Here is a 25,717-nt window from a genome sequence, read left to right as displayed (position 1 = left end):
TTTGAAATTGGTCAATATGAGCCAGTTGGGCCAATAGGCCTGTTTCCATGCAGTACAACACTATGAGAGGCAAAATAATGACAGGGGAGTTGATGAGCATGTGAGGGAGAATAAATTGCAGGGCTGAAAGGGAATAGGACTGATGGGGTTGTTCTGCTGGGAGTTGGAGTGGATGAGATGGGCCAAATAGCCTCACACTGTGCCTAAGTAAGCAGGCTACCCAGTTGCCATGGTGATGTGGTTTTGAACTGCAGTGAAGCATTACTTTCAATCAGTTGACCCCAGCATAAAACTTGTTCACTGCACTCGTATTGAGACAAAATGAAGCTTTAACAGTCTGTGTACTTTCCTCTGATTGGAGCTAGCTTGAGGATCTGTGCATGTTCTTAACATACCCATCAAAGTCACTTTAATAATAGTTTTAATATCATAGACAAAGCCACAGTCCAGGGTATTTGTAACAACAATACAAGTCACCACAAGAATTGCAAAGATTCAAAGGGACAATTAGGAACAGACACCTATAGTGGGCTGAAAAGTGATACCCATATCCTACGAGGTAATTAGGGAAACATATCAGGAGTTTATCTGACTCTTTTCCTGTCTGTGCAACAAACTAAGCCAGCTTCAAGTCAAAGAGAAGTGTTCTTTTTTCTACTTCCTGCCATTGCACAGGGCTACATCTCACTTGCAGTATATTGTGGCCAAGGGTCATACAGAGTGCTAAATACGTCGGTGAGCTTACTAAAGCTGGCACCACCCAAATGCTCCAAGAGAGAACAAAAAAAGTTCAGGCTGCAAAGTACAGGAACGCCCCACAGTGCTGCCTTGCTGGGCCTAGGAAATAAGGCCCGGGAGTCCCTCCAAACAACAAAGGTGTACAGCAAGGAGATAAGATCAAAAAGATAGAACACAGAGAGGAACAAATCAGCTTTAAAATCTTATATTTGGATCACATCTTCACCATGCCATTACGACTCAAGGGACTTCACAGCCAGTGAAGCATTCTTATGCATTTGCTGTTGTGATGCCAGACAGGCAGCAGCCAATTTGAGCACAGCAAGCTCCCGCAAAACCCACTACAATAATAATGCAATAGTCTATTTCTTTTAGTGGTGCCAGATAAAGGCTTAATATTGGCCCAAGGACCCCCTCTGAAACTTTACCAATGGGGTGCGTATTTACATCATCTGAGAGGCCTGATGAGAGCTCAGTTTATCATCTTGCCTTAAAGACAGCACCTTTTCACATGGTGTAGACATTCTGTACTACTCTCGAGATTTGCAGGAGGCAGTAAAGTAGCTGCTATCAGGAACAGTGAAAAGAAGTTGTAAGAATTACAGCGAGATCTTGCTCAGCCAGGTAAGTGGGCTGGGGAATTACATAATAGAAATTAACTCAAGTAAGCGCAAGGTGTAGCGTTATTGAAACCCAACTAGGGTTGGATTTTCACGGTGAACGGTGGGGTCCTGGGGGGTGTTGCAGATCAGAAAAACTTAAGTGTAGAACACACAAGTTCCTTGGATGTGACATCACAGGTAATCAGGATGGTGAAGGTGGCTTTTGGCTTGTTGGCCTTTAGTAAAGACATTGAGTTATAGAAGTTGGGAGGTTGGGGTGCAATTATACAAGACATCACTGGGCCACATTTGAACTTTGGTTTTGACACAGAGGCTGGTGTGGATATGGAATGAGCTGCCAGAAGTAGTTGTTGAGGCAGGTGGAATAACAACATTTAAAAGATATTTGAACAGGTACATGAATAGGAAAGGTTTCGAGGGATATAGGCCAGATGAGACAGGTTTAGATATACATCTCAGCATGGATGAGTTGAGCAAAGGTTTCATGTGGTTCAGCTCTACGAGTAGCAAGGTAGATCTTGCAAACTCAAGTCCGAGGAATTTACCTACAACAATCTTCAGATTCGGAGGCAAGCGGTGCACAAGTGCTGCAGCGATAATTCAGCCTGTAGTGCAGGCCTCGATCCCCATTCAGCTAGGGTCATGAGCTCAACAGATGGGGAACTGCAAACACATGTTGACTTCTTCCTTTTCCATGACTCAGCACCTCCACGTATGGTCACGTCCTGTCCTTTGTGTTGACTCTTCAGTGCTTTGTCCTCACATGCCATGTCAAGGACTTTAAACCCATCCACTCCCCCCACCCCCCACCCCCAGATAATCACAACTTTCAGTCCAAATGAAGAGTCACGACCCAAAATGCCAACTGTCATTTCCGTCCACGGATGCTACCTGAAGTGCTGAGTTCCTCCAGTCTGTGTCACTCCACTTTTTAGCATCTGCTGTCTCAAATCTCAACTGTATATTGCATGTCCATAAAATAATGACGCGATGAACAACAAGATCCATTTCCAATTGTTCGATGCATTTATCCTTTTTCCTGGTTACGTATGAACCGTCAGTTGCACACTCCTTTCTTTTCCCTTTCCATCACTCAACAGACTGATTGTTACTAAAGCTGTCAATTGCAGACAAATACCCCACACATTTCTCCTCCTCCTCTCCACCCTCCCCGCCACCATCATTCAGAAGATACAAAAAGCCTGAAAGCATATACCAGCAGACTCATCTATCTCACTGTTATAAGGCTACTGAAAGGTCCCTGGTATAATAAAATGGTTTCTTGACCTCGCAGTCTCCTTCATCGTGGTCCTACACCTTATTGACTGCCTGCACTGCACTTCCTCTGTAATTGGAACACTTTAATCTGCATTGTTATTGTTTTCCCTTGTACTCCTTTGAGAGACTGTTGTAACGAAATGATCCCCCCCCCCCACCCGCCACTGCGGAGCACACCACACCACGGACTGAGGCCCCGTCCTCACCACGACAGAGACGATCCAGTGTATCAGTGAACCGGACTGGCAGCATTCCACATTAACAATGTCCAACAGGGCTCTGCGATCACAAGAAAAGTGACTAAGGCAATCACGCGCCGTCAGGCCGCACGCCGCCTTCGCACACCAACTCCTCCGAGGGAACAGCACGTGCCGCACCGAGCCCAGCTCCTTCAGTTTCTTCATCAACAAGCAAAGTAGGCCTGCACTACTTTAAGTTCTTTCTATCCAGCAATGTTGTGCAATCATAAAAAAAATGCTTAAATAAGCTTGGCCGCATAGAAGCAGCTACTGCCAGGCGTATCACATTTTACCAGAAAATAAGTGATTTGACTTTCAGGAACTAACTTGCGACTCCAGTGCTATATGTCAGTTTGGTAAAGAAAAGATTTTACTATGACTGTTGAAAGGTCATCTTGTGCACAGAAGCATACAGTAACTGGCAGGTCGGAGTCTGAGCTTGCGTACACAACTGGTATATCCTGATCTCATCGTGCACATTGGCAAAGCAATGATACAACACTGACCTTTGCAGATCCTTCAACCAACCACATCTAGAGCTGGCAAAATGACCTCAGGCAATGCAGTGAAGCTTAAACAGAAAGGCTGAGGCAGAGCCTTCACCGGGGTGCAGGGTCTCTGAATCTGCACTGCATCATTAAGGCAACAAAATGTTGTGAGAAAATGGGCAATGAGAAAGATTTACTATGAGCGCTTAGGGAAGGTGTTCTGGCTGAAGCAGGACTCTGCTTGCTTTCTATACCCTCGTAATCTTCAGTCATTTCAGTTATAAATTAACGTTTTCATCAGTGTTGCTGACTTCACTTGTCTGTGCATGTATGTCCGGGAGAAGGGAGAGAGAGGAGGGGAGGAAGGCAGACAGCATCCATCTTCAGTGAAGGGCGAGGCAACTTAATACACCTGCTAATGTGTGTGCATGTCTGTAGGCATGTCTGAGTGAGAGTCTACAAGCTTGCAGTACTGCGCATCTGTCTGCATGTTTGTTTCTGCAAGGGTATGCACACAAATATGTGCGTCTGCAGGCGTGTGCAAGTACACATGCCTGCACAAGTGAGTGCATGGCTTTGCACGTTTACAAATCTGTGTGCGTATGACAGAAAGCCTGTACCCTCAACTGTGCGAGCATTGCTGTGAGTGAGTGTTTCTGTATGTGAGCATTTCAAGTGCACACATGCATGTACTGGTTTGTGGGTCCACAAATAGCGTATTCATGTCTGCAAGTTGATGTACAAGCGTGTGTGTGTATGCATGAACTGTTCCCTGTGTACTTAGTGCATTTTAGAGTATAGGCAGTCCGAGTTACGAACGTCCGACTTACGAACAACTCATACTTATGAGTGGCCTGCCATAAAGCCTATTATATTAAAAATTCGTCGGATCGAGGAAGGAGAGCACCGTCCACCATTTTAAGTCAGATCACGTTGCCGTTAACACTGTGTTGAGTGTGTAACTTTGTATTTAGCTTAAATTTTTCTTAGCAAGATTTACCCTGACCCCACTTTTCCAGTCAGCACCACCCCCACTTGTCACATTTAATCAGTCTCAGTGTGGATGGACTTTAGGACCCGGGGAGTTCAGGACCCACCACCCGCGGCTGCTGCTGAATCCACAGTGTTTCTGTTCCGTTGATGGAAAACGATCACGATTGAAAATAAAGTGGAAATAATAAAGCAATCGGAAAGAGGTGAAACACCATTGGTCTTTGGAAAAGCATTAGGTTACAGTCAGTCAAGAATCGGAACAGTTTTAAAGGATAAATTGAGAATAATGGAGCATGTGAAAGGCCCTGCCTTGATGAAAGCTACAATTATTACTAAGCAACGCAGTGGTTTAATTATTGAAATACATATGTTTCTTAAGTGTTTTATATGCATTGAAAGGTAAAATATATACTATATACAAAGACAAATGTTTGACTAACTGACGCTAAATAATACCGGATGTACCTGTTCCGACTTAAAGACGGACTTAAACTCGTTCGTAACCCAGGGACTGCCTGTACTGCTTTCTGAGCATATGCTCCGTGGCCACTTTATTACGTACAGCTGTGCATCTACTTGTTAATGCAAATATCTAAGCAGCCAATCATCAAAGCATGCAGACACAGTCAAGAGGTTCAGGTGTAGTTCAGACCAAACATCTGAATGAGGAAGAAAAGTGATCTAAGTGACTTTGACCCGTGAAATGATCATTGGTACCAGTTGGGTTGAGTATCTCAGGATTTGGATCTCCTGCGATTTACACACACATCAGTCTCTCGGATTTACAAAGAACTGTGCAAGAAAAAAAAAATGAGTGAGTGGCAGTTCTGTGGGTGAAAAAGCCTTGCTAATGAGAAAGAACAAAGGAGAATGCCCATACTGGTTTAAGCAAACGGAAGGCAACAGTAACTCAAATAACCATGCATTACAACAGTGGAGTGCAGAAGAGCATCTCTGAATGAACATGGTTCTGCCTTGAAGTGGGTGGGCTACAGGAGAAAGCCATGAATACACATTCAGTGGGCACTTTATTAAATAGAGAAGAAACTTACTAAAGTGGCCATTTGAGTGTATGAAAATACTGTGTGTGTGTGTGTGTGTGTGTACGCGCATGCTCTCATGTACATATGTATATGTGAATGAATGCACATATGGTTTAAGTGCATACAAGTGTTGTATGTATGTGCACGTGTGCAGATTGTATTAGTGTGTATTTGTTTCATGGGTGAGGAGGGGCTATGATGTTTCTCTAATTCAATCTGTGGGATTTCTTTGATCATGAATGTTTGTGAAGAGTACGGATTTCAAATTATCTCCTGTATACATTCTCTGGCATTACATGAACCTTTAAACTATCATGTTGATTAACTCTCCAACACTTAAATTCCCACAGTAGGCATTTCCAACATCAGATGTAGTTATCAATAAGATATCATGCAAAGGTATTAAGAAAAATGCAGTCATAGAGTATGGACCCAGGCCTTTCAACACAAACAGCCCATGTTGCCAAGATACCCTTCCAAGCTGGTCCCATTTTCCCAAATTTGGCTCATATCCTTCTGAAGTTTAGAATCTAAACTCTTCCTATCCATCATCTTAATATACCACACGCCCCAATAGTTGGTCAGGGCTCATTCACTGTATTCAGATGCTTCGCTGAGCCTTCACATATTGAGCAGGTAACTATTTACCTTGACGAGTCCACCAAGTTCTGCTCTACTACATCTCTCAAGGAGACATGTAGTGAATGCACTGCTCCAGCACACCCATGCTCACTGTGTCAGGTTCTTGTGTGGCAGCATGCATGTTACTCACATACACATCTTGGGTGAAAAGCAGTTTCTTCAGCAGGTTGTCCTGTTTACCAGTAGCCACATCTTGGTTCACTTTGACAGGCTGGTACAGACACAACGTCTGCAGGAGCTTGCTTTGGGAAACTTCCTCTTGTCAAAAGCTTTCCAACCCCAAGCTTAAAAGTTTGTCTTTAATAGGTTTACAGTCTACTTAAAGACTCAATGTATCACAAATGTTATCCATTTCCACTGTTGCTGATGTAATCCACTTGTAACCCTCACTAAACATTATGAGTTAAATGTTTGCGTAGGATGGACAGAACAACGTAGTGGTTAGTGCAACGCTATTACAGGTCAAGGCGCTGGAATTCAAAGCTCTTTCTGGTGTCCTCTGTAGGAAGAGTGCATGTTCCTTCCTGTGTATTTCCTCCCACATCCAAAGGTGCACTGGTTAGTAGATTAATTGGTCATCGTAAATTGCCCTGTGATTAGGCTAAGATTAAAAAGGTGGGTTGACAGCTGGTGCGGCTCGATGCGCCAGAACGGCCTGTTCTGTGCCATCTGATCAGATAGATATTAGGTTGGATCCCACTTTGTAATGTCAAACTTTTCACTGAACAGTGGTGGAACAAAAATGGATTACCATTAATTACCTAAAATTCATGAAATAATTAATTTTTATTCATGAAATAAAAATACAAGTGACAATTATGGGACATGGGAATTAAAGCCACAATCACAAGTCTCAGCACAATGGATTAACTCACTTCTCTTGCACTGCTTGACTCTCGACTAAATCAAAACGGGACAGATGGGGATAAACATCTCCATTTGCTAAATAATCTAAATTTGAGCATCTCCAAGAAGCCTTGACTTTACAGGGTAAAACTGTCCATTGTACAGCACTTATCTGCACTGATAGGGAGACCCATGCAAGAAGGTAACAGCAATGGTTGCTGTGGGGATTCTGCAGAAGGAGGCAAGTGCTCCAATCAGAGATGGACAAAAATTCAAAATGCAACTGGCTCTTGCTATGCTGTGAGCCTTTTTGCATAATGGTGCCTAAGCAAAGGGAGGTGGAACTGATAATAAATCTTCCCAGCTGTAACATTAAAAGCAAGAGCTCTTAAAGTTGCAAAAAAATTGCCTTCTTCCCTCAAACAAGGGCACCATGTCCAATTCTCAACACTAGGTCTGAAATACCAGACTTGCAACAATGTCAATAGAAACAAGATATAATAGAAATCACTTTTTAATCACTCGCAAAGTAACACAGACCAGTGTAGACATTGCACTTTATCAATCAGTATTAATCATTTTGATTGATACTTAGCAGCTGTCTTTGAACTTGGCGTTTTATAGAAAGTACACATCCTATTCTTAACCTTGCCTCATTTACAATGCTGAGATTAATAACCAGGTCATCAATAAACGGACTTCAGTATCCTTTGCTGTTATGAGCAAAACAAAGAGGGAGGTGTTTTACGATCTCACTCCATGAGTCAGGCACAAGAGCAGAAACTTCAGTGACAGGTCACACTGTTGAAAGCACTGCAAACAGCTTCACAATGGCTGGCAAAACACACACAACAGCCGTCCACAACAGAAAGAAAACAGCCTCACCAAAGAATCAAGCTGCCTCTTGGCACAATGTCTAGTGTTAGATTTCAGTTGCTCTCTGGAAAAATCCAGGAACCGAACGAAACTACAGAGTATACTGCCCAGAAAAAAAGATACCACAACATATTACCTTCAGCAGTTTATAGTTACTAGGAAAGGCAAGAACAGCACAAATATTAAATCCCTCAAGAGAAAAATAAAATTGCGTCTTTATATCTTCCAACTTTCCCGCACACCCAATTGGTTTTGATTCCTTTCTGCTTGCACTCTTTCACTGCTGGCAGGGAATAGAAGCAACAACTTCCATTTATACAGCACCTTAATGGAGCAAATTCATCCCAAGGAACGTCACAGGAGCATCAAAGAAAATCGGGCATTGAGCCACAAAGAGATATTAGGACTGGGATTAAAAGCTTGGTCTAAATGGCAGAGGTTACAGAGACTGTCAGAGGAGAAAAGCAAGGCAAGGATTAGCAAAGGAATTTGGTGTTTTAAAGGTCCTCACAGCTGTCTCCAGAAGTACAGCAATTGTACTCAGAGACAGGCAAGAGTTTAGAAATGGAGTACAGCATTCTAAAAGAAGATTACAGTGATCCTGAGACAGGATTGTGGAGGATTTTGAAAAGATACTTCCTTCTGGATATTTTGGCTCTAAATGTCAACATCTTCTCCTGAGGCAATCTTTATGTCCAGGCTATTTTATTCGCTGTCCAGATGCCCACTCCTTTGGCTTGGCTTCACTTCAGCATCCTTGGAACATTTTAGAATGCTCAAGACACTCAGTAAAGCCAAGAGGTTGTCACTCTACCTTAAACAAAATTATCAGAAGTGAAAAGTCACTACACCCATAGCTAATAGAGCTGTTATTGGGTTACTAGGCACTCACTCCTTTGCAATGGATTTGGACCTCATTAAAGTAAATTCCAAACTTAGCTCTGACCCTTCCTTTCAAACCAAGCCAAAGAAACTACCAACCACTTTGTGCATGACCTGCTCAACCATTTAAACCTCTCACACCTTCTGTCAGGCAAGTCATACTGTCCCTGTGGTCAAAAGACCAAGGATAATTTGAGATTGAAAGACCCCAGGCAAATTTCTGAGGCAACACAACTTGACTGAGAAATAGCTCCATGATAAAGACCTGATCACAAGAACATCACTAACCCAGGGAGTTAGCAACCTTTTTTTTTAAAATGCCATGGGCCCTACTATTAGGGTCCATGGACAACAAGTTGGGAACCCTTGCACTGACCTTTCCACCAGCCACCTGATCTCCACAATCCCATCAATAATAGACACTTAACTAATGGCAACCTTCTCCCAATCCACCCCAAAAACCACAATGTCATTCATCCACTTGACTCCAAGTTCAACCCTTCAATTACCATCCTTCTGTCAAATCGGCTACTGGGGAAGCACTATGTTGACATGGGATGTTAGTCATCAAAACATACACAGGCAAGACCATCTGGAACTCTTACTAGGATCCTATATGTATTCAACCAATAGAGTGTTGAATCTCAGACCCAAAGGCTCTTACTAATGGCCCATCTCTCTGCAATGGAAAACAGGTGCAAGAAAGTGGCATTGAACTTACTAAGTTGGTTTCCTTTACAATGACAAAGGTGAAATTGTTCTTGCTTTGCGTAAGTGCATTCATTGTTGTATGCTTCCTTTGGTAATACAGAAAATACTAAACCCTTCGCATGGTGCGCCCAATGCATATATACTCAGTGGCCACGTTATTAGGTATACCTGCCGATTAACGCAAGCATCTAATCAGCCAAGCATGTAACTGCAACTCAATGCAGACGTGGTCAAGAGGTTTAGCTGTTGTTCAGATCAAACATCAAAATGGAGAAGAAATGTGATTTAAAAGACTTTGACTATGGAATGATTGTTGGGTTTCAGACAGGGTAGCTTGAGTATCTCAGAAACTGCTGATCTCCTGGATTTCTTATGCACAAATTTACAGAGAATGGTAGAATAAACAAAAAAAAATCCAGTAAGCAGCAGTTCCATGGGTGAAACGCCTTGTTAATGAGAGAGGTCAGAGGTGAATGGCCAGACTGGTTCAAGCTGAACGGAAGGAGACAATAACTCAAAATAACTACATGTTACAACAGTGGTGTGCAGAACAGCATCTCTGAATGCACAATACGTCGAAGTTTGATGTCAACGGGCTACAACAGCAGAAGCCCAAGAACATACAATCAGAGGCCACTTTATTAGATACAGGAGGTACTACTGGTTCTCCCCAGTTATTTATTGACACATTTTCTTGTAATTCAGGAAGTTTGTATAACTCCATTACCACAGGATACCAATAAAACACATTTTCATCAAGTCCTTCGGTCTACCATTGAAGGGTCCTGTCTGCAACCCCATCACCCACTTGGCTCCACAACTGGCCTTCCTTTCTATACTCAAATAAAAAATTATCTTAAAATGCATGCAAGATTTCTTCACAACCCAGCTACTCAACATTTAATGACAGTTGCATTCGGTATGTTAACAGCAGTCTTGTGCTACAGATAACTTGTCACCGTTCTTATAGCAACTCTGTTTCTAGGAGATGGGGGGGGGGGTATGTGATGGAAAATTCGGCTTCTTTGAGTATAAATGCTCTTTTCAAAATGAGACGAAAGATTTGAAATTGCAGGGTCAGCATGTCTGAAGGTTAGAGGCCCAACGTCTGCGAGTCTGGGCCAGGCACTGGAGGGTTGCAAGTCTGAGAGTCTAGGGCCAAGGCCTGCAGGTCGGAAGACCGGAAGCTGTCCGTCCTGGCGTTGGAAGCTAGTGGGTGGGTGTGGGTGGGAAAGGTGCTTGTTTTGATGTTGTTGTTGCTTTTGGGTTGTTCTGCTGAACGTTGTGAGTAAGTTATGTTGGTGCTAGAATACACAGCACCCAGCACATCCTTGGGTTTTGAGCTGGAAAACACAAGCAAGATTTCACCATGGCAGCCATTAATGAGGTAAAAGCGAAGAAAGAACATCCACCTCTGTACTTAGCCGATCACTAAACAACGACCTGACCAATATAGCGGCTGCCACCTCCCAATGCACCACCATCTATCAAGAGGTCTCCTTCACCAGGATGCATCTCCTACACCAATTGGGAGAAGGAATGAGAATCAAGAGCAAACTGTTTAATGATTTCTTCAATGGATTTGAGTTGCTACGACTCTGGTGAACAGAATTGGAACGCATCTTGGAAAATATGGAGCTAGAATCGACAAGCAATCTGCTGGAGGAACTCAGCAGATTGAGCAGCATCTGTGGGAGGAAAATAATGTCTATATTTTGGGTTGAAGCTCTGCGTCAGCACCAGGAGGCATGGTTTCAACCCAAAACATCGACAATTGCTTTCCTCGCACAGATGCTGCTCACTGCTCTGAGATCCAGCAGCAGATTGTTTGTTGCTCCAGATCCCAGAATCTGCAGTGTCTCGTGTCTCCACTGGGGCTAGAAATTTTGCGTTTTTGTTGCCTTTTTCAGTCGGGGACTCGCACAGGAAATGAGATAGATTGCTAAGGATTATCCCCTAACCAAACTTAGGGTGATGTTACAACATAGCAAATGGGAAAGTGCCAATGTAATATGAATTCATGAAGTAAACAAGTCATGCATTTCTGGCTTGGGCACAAAGTACGGGTTATGAATCTCTATAATTCCATGGTGCTTGTTTTCTATTCCATTCACTACATAGGACAGCAGTCACCTCAGAACATGCAAAACTGGACAAGTAGTAAATCATCCACAGCACTTCATAGTGCCAGCAGCCCAGGCTCAATTTCTGCCACAGCCTGTATGAACTTAGCATGGTCTCCCCATGACTACATGGGCTTCTTCCTGCTTCCTCCCACAGTCCAAAGACTTGTCAGTTGGTAGGTTAGTTGGCTGTTGTAAATTGTCCCATGATTAGGCTAGGATTAAATTGGGTGACATGGCTCAAAGGGCTGGAAGGGCCTATTATGTGCTGTATCTCAATAAAGTAAATTCTGTGGTGACACAGTAATGCTTTTCTGTACCGGTGACCCAGGTTCAATTCCCACTGTTGCCTGCAAGGAGTTTGTACATTTTCCCCATGATTGCATGGGTTTCCTTCCACAGTCCAAAGACTGTTGATAGATTAATTGGTCATGGCAAATTGCCCTATGATTAGTCTAGGATTAAACTGGGGGATTACTGGGGGATTGCTGGGGTGGGTGGGGGGGGGCACAGCTTGAAGGCCCTATTCCAAGCTGTATCTCAATAAAGGAAAGAAAGAACACGCATGCAAGTATCCCCTTAAAGTAATGCAAGTACCACAAAACCTTGGCCAATTGCTTGGTTGCCCGGAGTGGAGACAGAGGAGCTGCAGATACTGGAAAGCTGGAGCAACAAAGGTGCTGGAGGAACTCAGCAAGTCAGGCAGAGACTATGAAGGAAATGGACTGATGGTGTTTCAGGCCCACTTGGTCACCAACTGGCTGGTTCATTGTCACTCCCTATGGTAATCTTTAAAGGCTTTTTTTACTTTGGTTTAAAGGACTTATCCCAAAACATTCACTGTCCGTTTCCCTCCATAGGTGCTGCCTGGCACATTGAGTTCTGTCAGCAATGCTGTGTTACTTCACTTTGTGACCCAAATGGCTTATTCTACCCCATCTGGCAATCATGTTGCCTCATCTTTTCAACTTACATAGCCATCTTTAAAAATGAATTCATCACTCTGAGCTCCATGGATTTGACTTTTTCCTCTGTTCCAGGAAAACAAAGGTTATAAGTTCACCCTTGTTACACTCAAGTACAAGGCAAATATTTCTGAACAAAATATACACATCTTCTGGACAGTTCCGACAGTCCTACATTTAAGTAGATTTGCAATTATCTATTAACAGGGCATTTATTCTCTATCAACAGTAGAGGAGGAGTGAGGTGTGTGACTCACACTGAAGAGTCAATTGTTCAGCAAACAAACTCAATTTACTCAAAAAACAGTCTGTTTAAAAGAGCAATGGAGATTCACAGGAAGATGTTTTCTGCTTGGCATTGCTGGCTGCAACACCTCCAACAGTCATTAGCCGAGGACCACCATTCATTGATGTTTCACTCCTTTAGCCCTGGTACGTCTCCTGGAAAATAACTGCGTCAATTTCACACAGTTAAAAAAGGGCTTTAATTTTAAAATTGCAGTAGTGAAGATTAAAAAGTGTAAACTATGCGTGAAAAATACTCAATAACTTTCAACATTGGGTCACCATGTGTAATTCACAAGGAACTGATCACTTTCACTGGCTCATTCATTGACACGAAATGCTGCCTCTGTTGCCTTAATTCAGAGGTTCCCAACCTGTGGTCCATGGACCCCTTCCTTAATGGTACTGGTCCATGGCATAAAAATGTTGGGAACCCCTGCTTTAAATGGAAATTGAGTGACTAATTATGATGCCACACACCATGCAAACAGAAAGAGGTCAACAGAATTGTTCCTCTCCATTGATTTCACAAGTATAGAATGCATTTACGTTGATCTTCGGATCCTTGGGCTAATAGAATATACTAAGTTCCAGCTACTAATTCCAACATTCTGCTTAATGGTCTCATTCCAATCCCCAAACATCACTTAGGAATTGCTTGATGAAGATATCCAGTAAGAAGAGGATATGATGAACACTGACCAAGAAAGAACACCACTTTTATTTCTCACCAATTACTACTGATGCACCATAGAAAGCATCCTATTCACATGTACCGGTTTGGTATGGCATCTGCTCTACCCAAGTCCACATGAAACTAAAGAGAGCTGGCACATGAACCAACCTCATTGAATCCGCCTACACATCCCATTGCCTCAGGAAATCAATCGACATAATCAAGGGCCAATCCCACCTTTGTCTTTCTCTGTTCTCCTCTGCAAACCCCAGCCCTCAAATCAAACAGAAGATACAAAAGCTTGAAAACATGTACCACCACTCATGGGCAGTTTGATCTTGTTGTTCTCAAACTCCTGAATGGACCTGTCAAACTCTTATATTTTAAAGATGAATTCTTTATCTCCCACTCTGTCGATTGTGACTGCTGCACTGTATTAATCTGCCTGCACACTTGCTGTAACTGTAACACTGTATTTGGGACTCCTTTCTTTCCACTCTTATTTACTGCCTTGATATACTTAAGTACAGAATGCTATCTGGATAACAAGCAGAAAAAAGCTTTTTACCAGATCTCTGTACATGTGACAACAATAAACCAATTACCAATGTCGCCAATTCTGACAATTAGAGAGTTATTTTAACCTAAACTGATGGCTGGGAAACCCATCGGATCATGTGGCATTCCAGATCGATACCTTGCTGCATTCTGCCCTCCAATCAATTCATCAGAAAGAAATGGAACACAAGGCTCACCACTTATTAAACGGGTAGCCTAGACTAAAGTTGGTGCTTCGTTGTTATTTGGTACCCTGTATAGAGGCAATTTACAAATGAGCAGTTCAGCGGCACAATCAAAAGAGATGCCCCTTCGCAGCACCATAAAGCTGGATTCAATCCTGACCTCGGGTGCTGTGTACAGTTTACAAGTTTTCACGTGATCAAGAAGGATTCAATTAGTTGCTCCATTTGCACCCACATCCCAAAGACCAGAATACTACTACTCTGAAGTAGGCCCTTCAGCCCATCTAGCCTGTGAAGAACCACTGATCTGCCTGATCCCATTGACTTACACCTGGACCTCGGCCCTCATATACCTGTTCAAATTTCTCTTAAATGTTGAAATTTGCTGTTGGCAGCTCATTCCACACACTCTCCATCCTCTCAGTGAAGAACCTCTCATGCCCCCTTTAAATATTTCACCCTAACCCATGACTACAGTTCTTGTCTCACATAACCTCAATGGAAAAAGCCTGCTTGCATTTACCCTATGTACACCTCTCATAATTTAGTACACTTCTATTGAATTTCCCCAAAATCTTCTATGCTCGAGGAAATAAAATCCGAACTATTCAACTTCTTCATGCAGCTCAGGTCCTCACATCCTGAAAACATCCTTGTAAATTTTCTCTGTTCTCTTTCAATCTTATTTACATCTTTCCTGTGACCAAAACTGCACACAATACTCCAAATTAGGCCTTATCAGCACCTTATACAATTTCAACATGTTATCCCGACTTCTGTACTCAATACTTTGATTTTGGCCAATATGCCAAAAGCATTCATTACAACCCCTTCTACCTGTGATACCACTTTCGGATCTGTACTCCCAGATCCCCCTGCTCTACCACACTTCTTAGTGCCCTAACACTCCCCATGTAAGACCTACCCTGGTTGGTCCTCCCAAAGTGCAACACCTCACACTTGTCTGCATTAAATTCCATCTCCAATTGTTCAGCCATTTTTTCCATCTGGTCCATATCCCTCTGCAAGCTTTGTCAATCTTTGTCACTATCCACTAGAGCCCCAATCTTGGTGTTATCTTCAAATTTGTAGATCCAGTTTACCACATCATCATCCATATCATTGACACAGATGACAAACAGCAATGGACTCAACACAGATCCCTGTGGCACACCACCAGTCAAAAGCCTCCAGTCAGAGAGGAAACCATCTATTACCACTTCCTGTCTTCTTCCACTAAGTGAATGTCAGATCCAATTTACTACCTCACCATGAATACATATGGTCTCACTTTCAAGGACTCTTTTTTCTCAAGTTCTTGACATTTATTGTCTATTTATTTATTACGATTACCTATTCTTTTTTCTTTCTTTTTTAATTCGCACAATTTGTTGGCTTGTACATACTGGTTGTCTGCCCTGTTGGTGCAGTCTTTCATTGATTGTATTATTGGATTTATTGAGTATGCCCGCAAGAAAACAAATCTACACATTATATATGGTGACATATGGTATATATACTGTACTTTGATAATAAATTTATTTAGAACTTTTTGCATGTGAGACTTTGTCAAAAACATTTCTAAATTCCATGTGAACAGCATCCACTGCATTGCCTTCATCAACTTTCCTGGTAACTTCCTTGAAAAGCTCTATGATTGGTTAGACACACACACAAAAATATATTTACTATCCATGATTAGTCCCTGCCTATCCAATAACTTTCACACCACTGATGTCAAGCTCACCAGCCTAGAATTTCCTGGATTATTTTTAGGGTCTATTTTAAACAATGGATTAACGCCTGCTATCCTCCAATCCTCTGGCACCTTACCTGTGGCTAAGGATGTTTAAGTGTCTCTGCTAGGGACCCTGCAATTTCTGCACTAGCCTCCCATAGGGTCTAAGGCAGGCATGGGCAAACTACGGCCCAAGGGCCATATGCGGCCCGTTAAGCTTTTTAATCCGGCCCGCAGAACTTGATGAAATTATATTAATAAACCTTGTTAACGTTTTTTTTTCCCCGCAATTCTGGCGTTTTCCCAATAGATGACGCACTCTATATACATTTGTGGCGACCCATTTCCTGGCACATCCGAACTGGCTCACAATTAGCCAGCGTTCCGGCTAAGGGAGATAGCCTGCGGGGATTTGCGAGCACAGAGCTTTGGAGCCTCTGCGCCAAGGGTGGCAGGTTGAGGAAGGCTAAAAAGTGAGGCTGGGGATTTCGAATAAAGTTTTTTTCTTCGACTGCAGTTACCGACTCCGTGTCGTAATTTTAGCGCTGCATGTAGCACACCGCTACACATTGACCTTTGTTGAGGTGCAGCGTATTACTCCACATTTGCGCTTTACTCTTTGTTCGGCTTGACCTATTTGTGTGAACAGGCGTTCAGTGTCAGGAACATCAACAAAGCCAGCCACAGATCCAAGTTAACTGACCAACACCTCAGATCCATCCTGAGAATCGCCACAACAAAACTAAATCCAGACTTTGATGCGCTGGCTAAAAAGGGAAACCAACAACACTGTTCCCATTGAAATTAAAAATAAGTTTCTTCGCTGTGTTATGTAAAAAATGCATTTGAAAATATTTTTCTCAATAAGCCTTACATGTTACATGTTATTTGAAAATATTTTTCTCAATAAGCCTTACATGTTACATGTCATTTCTGTTAAGTGATGGACATGAGTAGTGCGCAGGTGCACGTACGTTCTCAAAATAAAAAATGCGCTCCAGATCAAATAACGCGCTCTGCAGACTGGCGCGCTGTCACTGTTCTGTCTTTGTGCTGGTCGTTGTTGAGTTTTGGCACAGGGGACAATCGAATAAGAAGGAGCAGGACAAGTAGACCTGCATCTCCTACCGTTTTTGAAATAAAGACAGTCAGGAGGAGAGTGATGATGATAATATCTTGAAGGATAACAGAATTTTCAGTGCTTTAAAATAATGACTGTTACTATTAAAAAAGCTGTATTTTATTCATTTAATTTTCAGTGTTTTAAAAGTTATTTCAATAAATAGCTAAATACCATGGGACTTCAAAGACAGATATTTTGTTGTAATGCATTTGTTCATTTTCAATTGAAATTAAAGCAAATGTTTTCTACTTATCCCATGATATTTTATTTTCTCTTATGAGGTGTATTACCAAAACACTCCGTCCATCTGCTCCTGGTCTGGCCCCCCTGTCAAATTTTAGAACCCTTTGTGGCCCTCAAGTCAAAAAGTTTGCCCACCCCTGGTCTAAGGCAACACCTTACTAGGCCTTGGAAATTTATCCACCTTAATTTGCCTCAAGACAACAAACATCTCCTCCTCTGTTATCTGTCTAGGGTCCATGCCTTTACTGTTACATTTCCCAGCACAAGCAAACCTTCCCGCTGGGTTTGTTAAGTTTAACAGCCACTGCAAATTGTCCCTAGTGCATGGCAGAATTAAGGGTGGGTGGGCTGATATGAATGTGGAAGAGTAAAAAAAATGTGATGACTTGCTGAGCGGTTGATGGCCATCGTGAACTTGGTGGGCTGAAGTGCCAGTTTCTGTGCGATATTACTCTGTGAAGGGTGACTGGTGCACATACAAACAGGTCCTAGCAGATGAGCAAAGGAAACTAGGGGAAAAATTAAGAAAATTCCTCAGAGCAGTCCAATAGCCTAGTCTGCTATGTGCACAACTGTGTTCGTGTATAGTCCCTCAGGGCAATCAACAAAGTATACTGTGCTAAAGGATACTGTGCATTGCAAAAGCAGCCCCAAAAGATCTCAGTGGGAGATAATGGCTGCCAAGTCCAATGATGTTCTTCTTCCTGGTGGTATTGGTGCAAATAATCCTTGGCACCTCTTCTTTGTTCAGCAACTGCCTTTGGGCATTCCTACTCTCTTAATAAATCAGGAGCTCCTCCATTCTACTATGGAGTTTAGCCAAGAATGATGCAGCTACAGGCCTGTGCCAGTTGCAACTTTGAAACTGTTCTCCCCTACCCAGCCCCAGTTCTTTAATTCATATCAAAAGGCTTACTGCTTCTAACACTGAAATCTGGGTAAAATGTGCACTGCATCCACCCAGCATGTAAAACCACCATTCACCACTAGTCTCAGTTTTCTTTGCCTGGCTTAATCAATTCTTAGCATTCACAGCTACTGCCCCAATTTCATGGCTTCCAAAGAGAATTTAAGGACTGTGCCTGTATTCGCAATATTCCCTTGCCTTGTCATGGCCCTTGCACCTTTTGTCAGCCTGCACTGTCTCAGTAACACTATATTCTGCATTCTGCTGTTGCTCTTCCCCTTTGTATTACCTTGAGGTACCAACGTGAAATATCCGTATAGATGGCATTCAAAACATGTGACAATAACAATAACCATTAGCAATTTAGGACTCCGTATGGACCTGGTGACTTTTTCCACTTGAGCTCGGTCAGCCTTCGAAGGATATTAATTTATTTGAAGCCCCTCTACAATTTCTCTCCCTCCCCTTTCACGTAACAGTGACAACATCCTTTGTGGATAGAGCATTCGTGCACATGGCTTGATGCAGAAAGCACACCACCTATGCAAGCGTGATCTGTGAGCGACCAGGCCTTATTTCCAGAGAGTCATGACTGACCTGAAAACCACTGCAATCATATTCTACTCTGTGGGGAAAAAAAAATCAATTTTCATTCACACAGCTCTGAAAAAGGAAGCACTGCAGAACCTAATTACTAAGACAATATTTCTAATTGCATATTATTTTTGGATATGAGGGAGATCTTGATATGGTGGTGAGGTAAAGGTTACAATTTTAATTAAAAGCTTGCATCTCAAGGATAATTTCCATTAAAGCATAGTACATGGTCCTGGTAATTGGGTGTGAGACTTCTGCCAATTCTTGGTGGAGTTACTGGATGGAACACAAAGGGGAAATGTGTTTTGCTTTCTCAGCTCTCTTGGATGGGGGTGAAAGAGTTGCAATTATTGTCAACCAACTCAATTCATTTGAAATGTTGAACTCCAAGTTGGCCAATAATGGAATTAGTCTAATGACAACTATGAACATAGTAATTGCTACAAGAAGTGTAATAAGCGACCAGAAACAGTTATTTGCCTAACTTATTAAACACAAGACTTGTAAACATAAAACACGGGATCAAATTAAGCCATTTGGCCCATCCAGTCTGGTCCACCATTCAACCATGCCTGGTTTATTATCCCTCTTAATCCCATTCTTCTGCCTTCTCCCTGTAACCTTCAACCACCTTACTAATCAAGAACCTATCAACCTCTGCTTTAAAAATACTTAATAACTTGGCCTCTACAGCTGTCTGAAGCAATGAATTCCACAGATTCTCCCATCTGCACAAGAAATAATAGCTCACCTTGAGAAGGATGTAGCAAACCAAGCTGCCCATTTCACCAAGTAAAACACGTGCCTTCCTTCAGGAAAGCACAACTTACCACCCTGGTGATGAGCTACTAAACAAAAAATTCGTGCAGAACCTGATCTGCTCAGTTAGTCGATTTCTAGTAGAAACATTTTTTTTTAAAGTGGGGTTTACAGAAGGCCTTACAAATATCCACAACAGGAAATAAATTTGGAGATACAAGAAACTGCAGAAGCAAAACATAGAACATAGAAATTTACAGCACATTACAGGCCCTTCGGCCCACAAAGTTGTGCTGTCCATGTAACCTACCCTAGAAACTGCCTAGAATTTCCCTAGCACACAGCCCTCTATTTTTCTAAGCTCCATGTACCTATCTAAGAGGCTCTTAAAAGACCCTATTGTGTCCACTTCCAGTACCACCACCGACAGAGCATTCCATGCACCCACCACTCTGTGAAAATTTCACCCGACATCCCTTCGGTACTTATTTTCAAGCACTTTAAAACTATACCCCCTTGTGTTAGCCATTTCAGCCTGGGAAAAAGCCTCTGGAAAAATTCAGTGGTACAGGCTGGATCCATGGAGGGAAATGGACAACTGAAATTTTGGATTGAAAGCTAGGAGGTAGATAGAACAGTACAGCTCAATGTTATGCCATATCAATTAACTTAATAAATGGCCAGCTAAACTAATCCCTTCTGCCCACACCATGCCCATATCATTCCATTTTCCTTCCATTCATGTGCCGATCTAAATGTCTCATAAAAGTCCCTAATGTATCTGCTTCTACCACCACTCGGGGCAGCATTTTCAAGCCACCCATCAGTCTCCGTGTAAAAAAAATTCCCCCTCACATCTCCTTTGAAATTACCCACTCTCACCTTAAATGCATGCCCTGTAGTATGAGACATTTCAACCCTGGGAAAAAGATTTTGTCTTTCTACTCTATTTATACATCTCATAAACTGCTATCAGATCTCCCTTCTGCCTCCACCACTCCAGAGAAAACAACCCAAGTTTGTCCAACCTCTCATGATAGCACATGCCCTCTAATCCAGACAGCCTCCTGGTAAACCTCCTCTGCACCCTCTCCAAAGCCTCAACATCCTTCCTATAAAGAGACAACAGGAAGAGAATGCAATATTCCAGATGTGGCCCAACAGGAGTGTTATCAAGATGCACCACCACTTCCTGACTTTTGAACACATTGCGTCAACAAATAAAGGTGGGCAAGCCATATACTGTATTAATCAGCCTATCAACCTGTGTAGCCAGTTTCAGGGAGCTATGAACTTGGATCCTAAGATCCCTCTGTTGTAAAATGTCTCAACAGTGTACTGTCCCTTTACATTTGACCTACGTAGGTGTAGCACATCACATTGGGCTTGGTTAAACTCCATCAGTCATTTCTCCATCCATACCTGCAATTAATCTATGTCCTGTGCCTTCTTTTCCCATCTTCTACACTATTCACAACACCACAACCTTCCTAACCCAACCATCTACATTTTCAACCCGGTCACTCATATACATCACAAACAGCAGCGGTCCCAGCACAGTTTCTGTGAAACACCACTAATATAGACCTTCAGCTAAAGTAAGTTCCTCCAGCTGCTGCTCTGTCAACAATGGGCAAGTCAGTTCTGAATCTAAACAGCCAATTCAGCATGAATCCCAAGCATCTTAATCTTCTCGATGAGCCTTCCATGAGGGACTTTATCAAACATCTTACAAAAGTCAACAGCTCTACATTAATCATTTTCGTCACCTCATCAAAAAAATACTCTTTCAGGGTCAGTAAGTTAGCAGCCTATATAAAGACTCAGAAGGGGTGGAGTAGGAGCTAGCAGATGATAGGTGGGTCCATTTGTGGATGCATAGGGGTGATAAGCAAGCGGGGGGAGGGTGGAAATTGTGAGGTGATGGGTGGAAGCAGTGAAGCACTGAAGATGATAGAATCTGATCAGAAAGATGCAGGTGGAGCATGGAATCAGGAAAGGAAGGCAAGGAGGGCAGATGGGAGCAACAGTGTGCAGTGATGGGCAAGTAAAGTGGGTGGAGGAGGTGGTGGAATGTGTAGGAAGAACTGAGGAAAGGGCAAAAGAACAAAGGGGAGCAGTTCATGGTAAGATGAAAAGTTTTATGTTCTTGCCATTGGGTTATAGACTGCCCAAGTGGAATGCGGTACTGTTGTTCTAGTATGTAATTAGTCTCAACCTAACTGTATAGGAGGTAGAGGACATACTTGCTGATTTTGGAAGAAGCAGAATTAAAATGGCTAGCAACTAGAAACTCCACAGAAAGAACTTAGGTAGCAGAAATTAATTTGTATTATTAATCTTGACTCCACCAAAACTGGTGATGATCAACTCTGACCCAATCCTAAGAGATGTGAGACTTGCTCACTCTCAACCATGTTGGTATTTGCCTCTAAATTTAAAAAAAACTGTCATATTCTCTCCTGCCAGCAACAAAACTTTCAGCTGTCCAACAAAGAGAGGGAAAAATTCGTGTTTCTTCATCAATTTCCTCACTAGTTTTTTAATCTCAGGGCAAGCACAACTGGGTTATTCCCACTCTAGTTAGCCTTCACTCTGCAAAAAAAATGCAGCCAAGGAAGGAAATCTTATCAAGGGAATTATTAATTGTGAAAAATCAGTCAAGATTTTGAGTCAAATTCATTACTCGTATCTGGAAATCTAACACTTCCAGCACTGTAGCTTCCTGGCTTTGCTCTGGATTCCTTGTGGAACAAAGGAATCTGTTATTTCACATGGGTTCCGAAGCCAACCCCAGTTCAACTTAACCAGTCAACTCTGGGTGTGTTTGACATTTGACCTGACATTTCCCTTCCCCTCCCCCAGACTGGCACTTTACATCAGTAAAGCAACTGTTAAGTTTTCTGACCAAGCTTTCAAAATCCTCAAACGAAGAAAGATTACCACACCAAAAAAAACAAACTATTGCAAACAGTAGGTTTTAATTTGGACTTTTTTTTAAAAAACACTCCAAAGAGCTCCAGGACAACTTCAAATATCTAACATTTAGAATCCAACTAGATCTGTTTTTGGTCAGTAATGGTAGGAGAGAGGGAGAGACCAGCTAAAACAGCTATATTTTTCAATTCCTAAAAAACACACACACACATACACTAGACCATGGTCAGCAGACAAAAGTTTAGACAGCTGATAAAATCATCAGCAGAGTTCTGAACACTCAGATTAAATTGTATCATACAAGTATGCAACACACAGTGGTTGTTATAATCAGTGTACACATAGGCATGCACACACAGACACACAAACACACACCTCTTCTGATGCACTTCCTGCTGCCTCCTGCAAAGCAGATCAACAATCATTCCACAGCAGCCAGTCCTCACTAAATTAATGCTGTCTTCTTGGATAACAGCCGCAACACGGTTTTTTTTTGCATTCCCCGAACAAAACTGCCCATATCCACATTAAGTATTGCAATAAAAGGTGACTGATAGCAGAAGTATGTGCCTAAGCTTCATTCTATGACCACCGAGCCTTTGCCTTGAGAGTATGTGGTGATGTGTGTACGTATGGCCATTCCCCCCCCCCCCCATGTATGTCTTTGCTGCAGCCAACTGGACACTAACAAGGCAAGTGGTCAGAAGGTGAGAAGGTCAAGATTTGCTTTAAAAGTACATGCGTGAGCAAAGGGTGATATTAGGTAAGACAAGGTTATAACTGTAAATAAGAACGCTAGAGTTTTTGCCGGTGCTCACATGGCAACTTAGCTTTAACACAGTTTGTAGCCAGCCACTGGAGTATAACACCCCCTACTTTGGTTTCAGCATTCCTGGGCTACGGAATGGTGATTCCTCTGAATGAACAAGTTACCTTCTGTCCACTAGCCTCTAAAAGTCTCTACTGTCAACTCACGGCAAGTTACCCCACTCCCCCCAAAAAACTAAAACTATGCCTCCCAAAAGCACCCGCTCTGCTTTCGATCTACTGACAGACTATCTATTGACAGACGCACATCATTTCCACTGATTACGGAATGTAGCAGCAGTGTTAGCTTGCCTCTCTCTCTTACTGGCAATCCCTCAGCCATAGCCCTCCTGGCTCCTGGATTCGGCTCAACAGCGGGGGGAAAAATGCATTCAAGCCACTAAGGTTTCTCATCGCCCTTTGCAAGAACTGTTAGGAAAACAGGCAAAGACACAAGTCGAATTCTACCTAGCGTGTTCTCACCAACACTGAAGTGAACCAGTGCACAGAAAGAATGGGAGGAAAGAATATGATAAAAGCGCTGACCTGGTGAAAGGCTGTAGAGGAGAAATATTTCCTTCCCTAAAACAGTCTCTTCTCTCAGCTGCTCTCTGCAGGAAATGAATGGGGGCGCACAGAAGACTGTTGTACTTGCAAATGACTTACCGGAGTCACATGATCCGGTTAATGTAGGGTGGGCCAAGTGGGTGGAGGCTTCGTAAACAACAGAGGACAATATACCCTAAGCCTAACCAGCTTGCATCGAATTACACAGGGGCCCCTTTGTAGGAGGTTTCCGAGCAACCCAATCGGTGTACAACATTAAGGGACGGTAGACTTCCAGAAAGAGCACCCTGGTATCTTTATTTATATCTCCATGCACACATACGCATTAAAACGCGCACGACCAAATACAGGGACTTAAGTTTGTACATATTATACATATGTAGCTACATATAAACAAAGGAATACTTGCAATTTCTCTATGCAAAAACATCAGTACCTCAAACATTACAACTGCTTATAATCCAGTACCTTTTAGCATCAAATTCTTCGAAATGACATTATTTACGGGGAATATTTAATTTAATTTAGTGATATTTCTGTTTTTTTTTCCCGTGACCCTGTCTAACCTCCTCTCTTGCAAAGAGCCTCCCACAACCTATGTGGCTGGAGTTCAAAGTCAAAAATACCCTTCGCAGTCTGTGAAGTCCCTGTTTAGCAAGAGCCATGTGTAAGTGTTTAGAATGAGGTTTAAATGGGTGGCTGGCGATCTAAAAAGACCGCATCCCGTCCTGCTTGTCCTGGCTGTTATTAATTTCCATCCGCTTCCATACTCTGTCTGAGTTGCATTACGTTAGATAGTGTTAGTCCACGTGATACAGTCTCATACAAATGTTAAATACACGGAGCGTGCTCGGGCAGCTCCTTTTGCTAACTAAAACAGTTACAAGAACTATAATAACTCATGCAAAAATAAATTGTTGTCCAAAAGTACTGCACTGAATGGAAGATATTAACTCTGACCTAAAGAAGAGAATAGTGCGGTTTAGATGTGAGGAAACAGGTGAGGGGAAAGCTAGAACCTAGCTGGGGAGAGGGAATCTTGCCAGTGATTTGTGCAGTTTCCTGACTTGCGGCTGTTGGGGAGAGGGGAATCGGCCTTTGCATCAGCTCTGACATATTTTCCTCCTCCTCCGCCGCCCTGTGAGACGACAAGCTAATCAAACCGGCGAGCTACATACACACGGTCTCAGGCTGGCTTAGGTGACAGCAACAGTGCGCACCAAAACCCGGAGGAGGCAAATTGAGGTGTGAGCATTTTTCACAACGTACCAGTGGGGGTGGGGTGGCGTGGCCCTTCACCTCCGCTACGTTGGGAAACAACGACAGAGCAGTGGCAAGTCATAGTGCTGTGGCGTTATTTAATTGCAAAACCTTATTATCAAAATTTGGCAGTGTTTTGCTGGATGCATTGATCAAAGGCTGTGAGAGCGTATTAGAACCAAAGCATGTTTCCCAGGACATGCACTTGTCAACACACATTGCTGTATAAGCTGCCGGATTGTCAATATTTCCATGTATTGAGTACGCCTGGTGTTTTAATCTGTTTAAGGCGGACCAGGCAGAAAACTCACTACATTTCCTTATTATTTAGGTCTGAAATGATATTCTTGTGTTCAGATGAGGATATGTGCGAGCACACTTTAAATTAAGGAGCGCATTTGTAAGCAAGTTTAGAAATGTAAATACGCTTTATGGTTTCTGGGCGTTTGGCTGAAACAAGCTTCACCAAAAGGTTATATACTTGGCCACAATAGCCGGTGGACATGGGATTTGTCAAGGTTCCTAGATGCTGCAAGGTAATATACCTTTGTCTCCTTTGTAGCCACGGACTGCACACAGATCCAAACTGATGCCGCTGTGTGGGCGGGTGTGGGTACGGGGCTGGGTG

At 42.6% G+C, this 25,717-nt stretch overlaps 1 protein-coding gene across 4 annotated transcripts in view; it reads right to left on the bottom strand.

Moving 5' to 3' along the window:
- klf12b (Kruppel like factor 12b) overlaps positions 1 to 23,946 on the bottom strand; it is a 271,202-nt gene extending 247,256 nt beyond the window's left edge. For 3 of the 4 annotated variants that reach the window (XM_059970434.1, XM_059970439.1, XM_059970440.1), the window contains exon 1: positions 23,809 to 23,917. The gene's annotated coding sequence lies outside the window, so the exon portion shown is untranslated. The other variant, XM_059970437.1, reaches the window with a different exon arrangement.
- Between the last annotated feature and the right edge of the window lie 1,771 nt (positions 23,947 to 25,717).

Source organism: Hypanus sabinus, chromosome 5 (assembly GCF_030144855.1).
Source record: "Hypanus sabinus isolate sHypSab1 chromosome 5, sHypSab1.hap1, whole genome shotgun sequence".
Lineage (NCBI taxonomy): Eukaryota > Metazoa > Chordata > Chondrichthyes > Myliobatiformes > Dasyatidae > Hypanus > Hypanus sabinus.
This window is presented reverse-complemented; position numbering and strand designations above follow the sequence as displayed.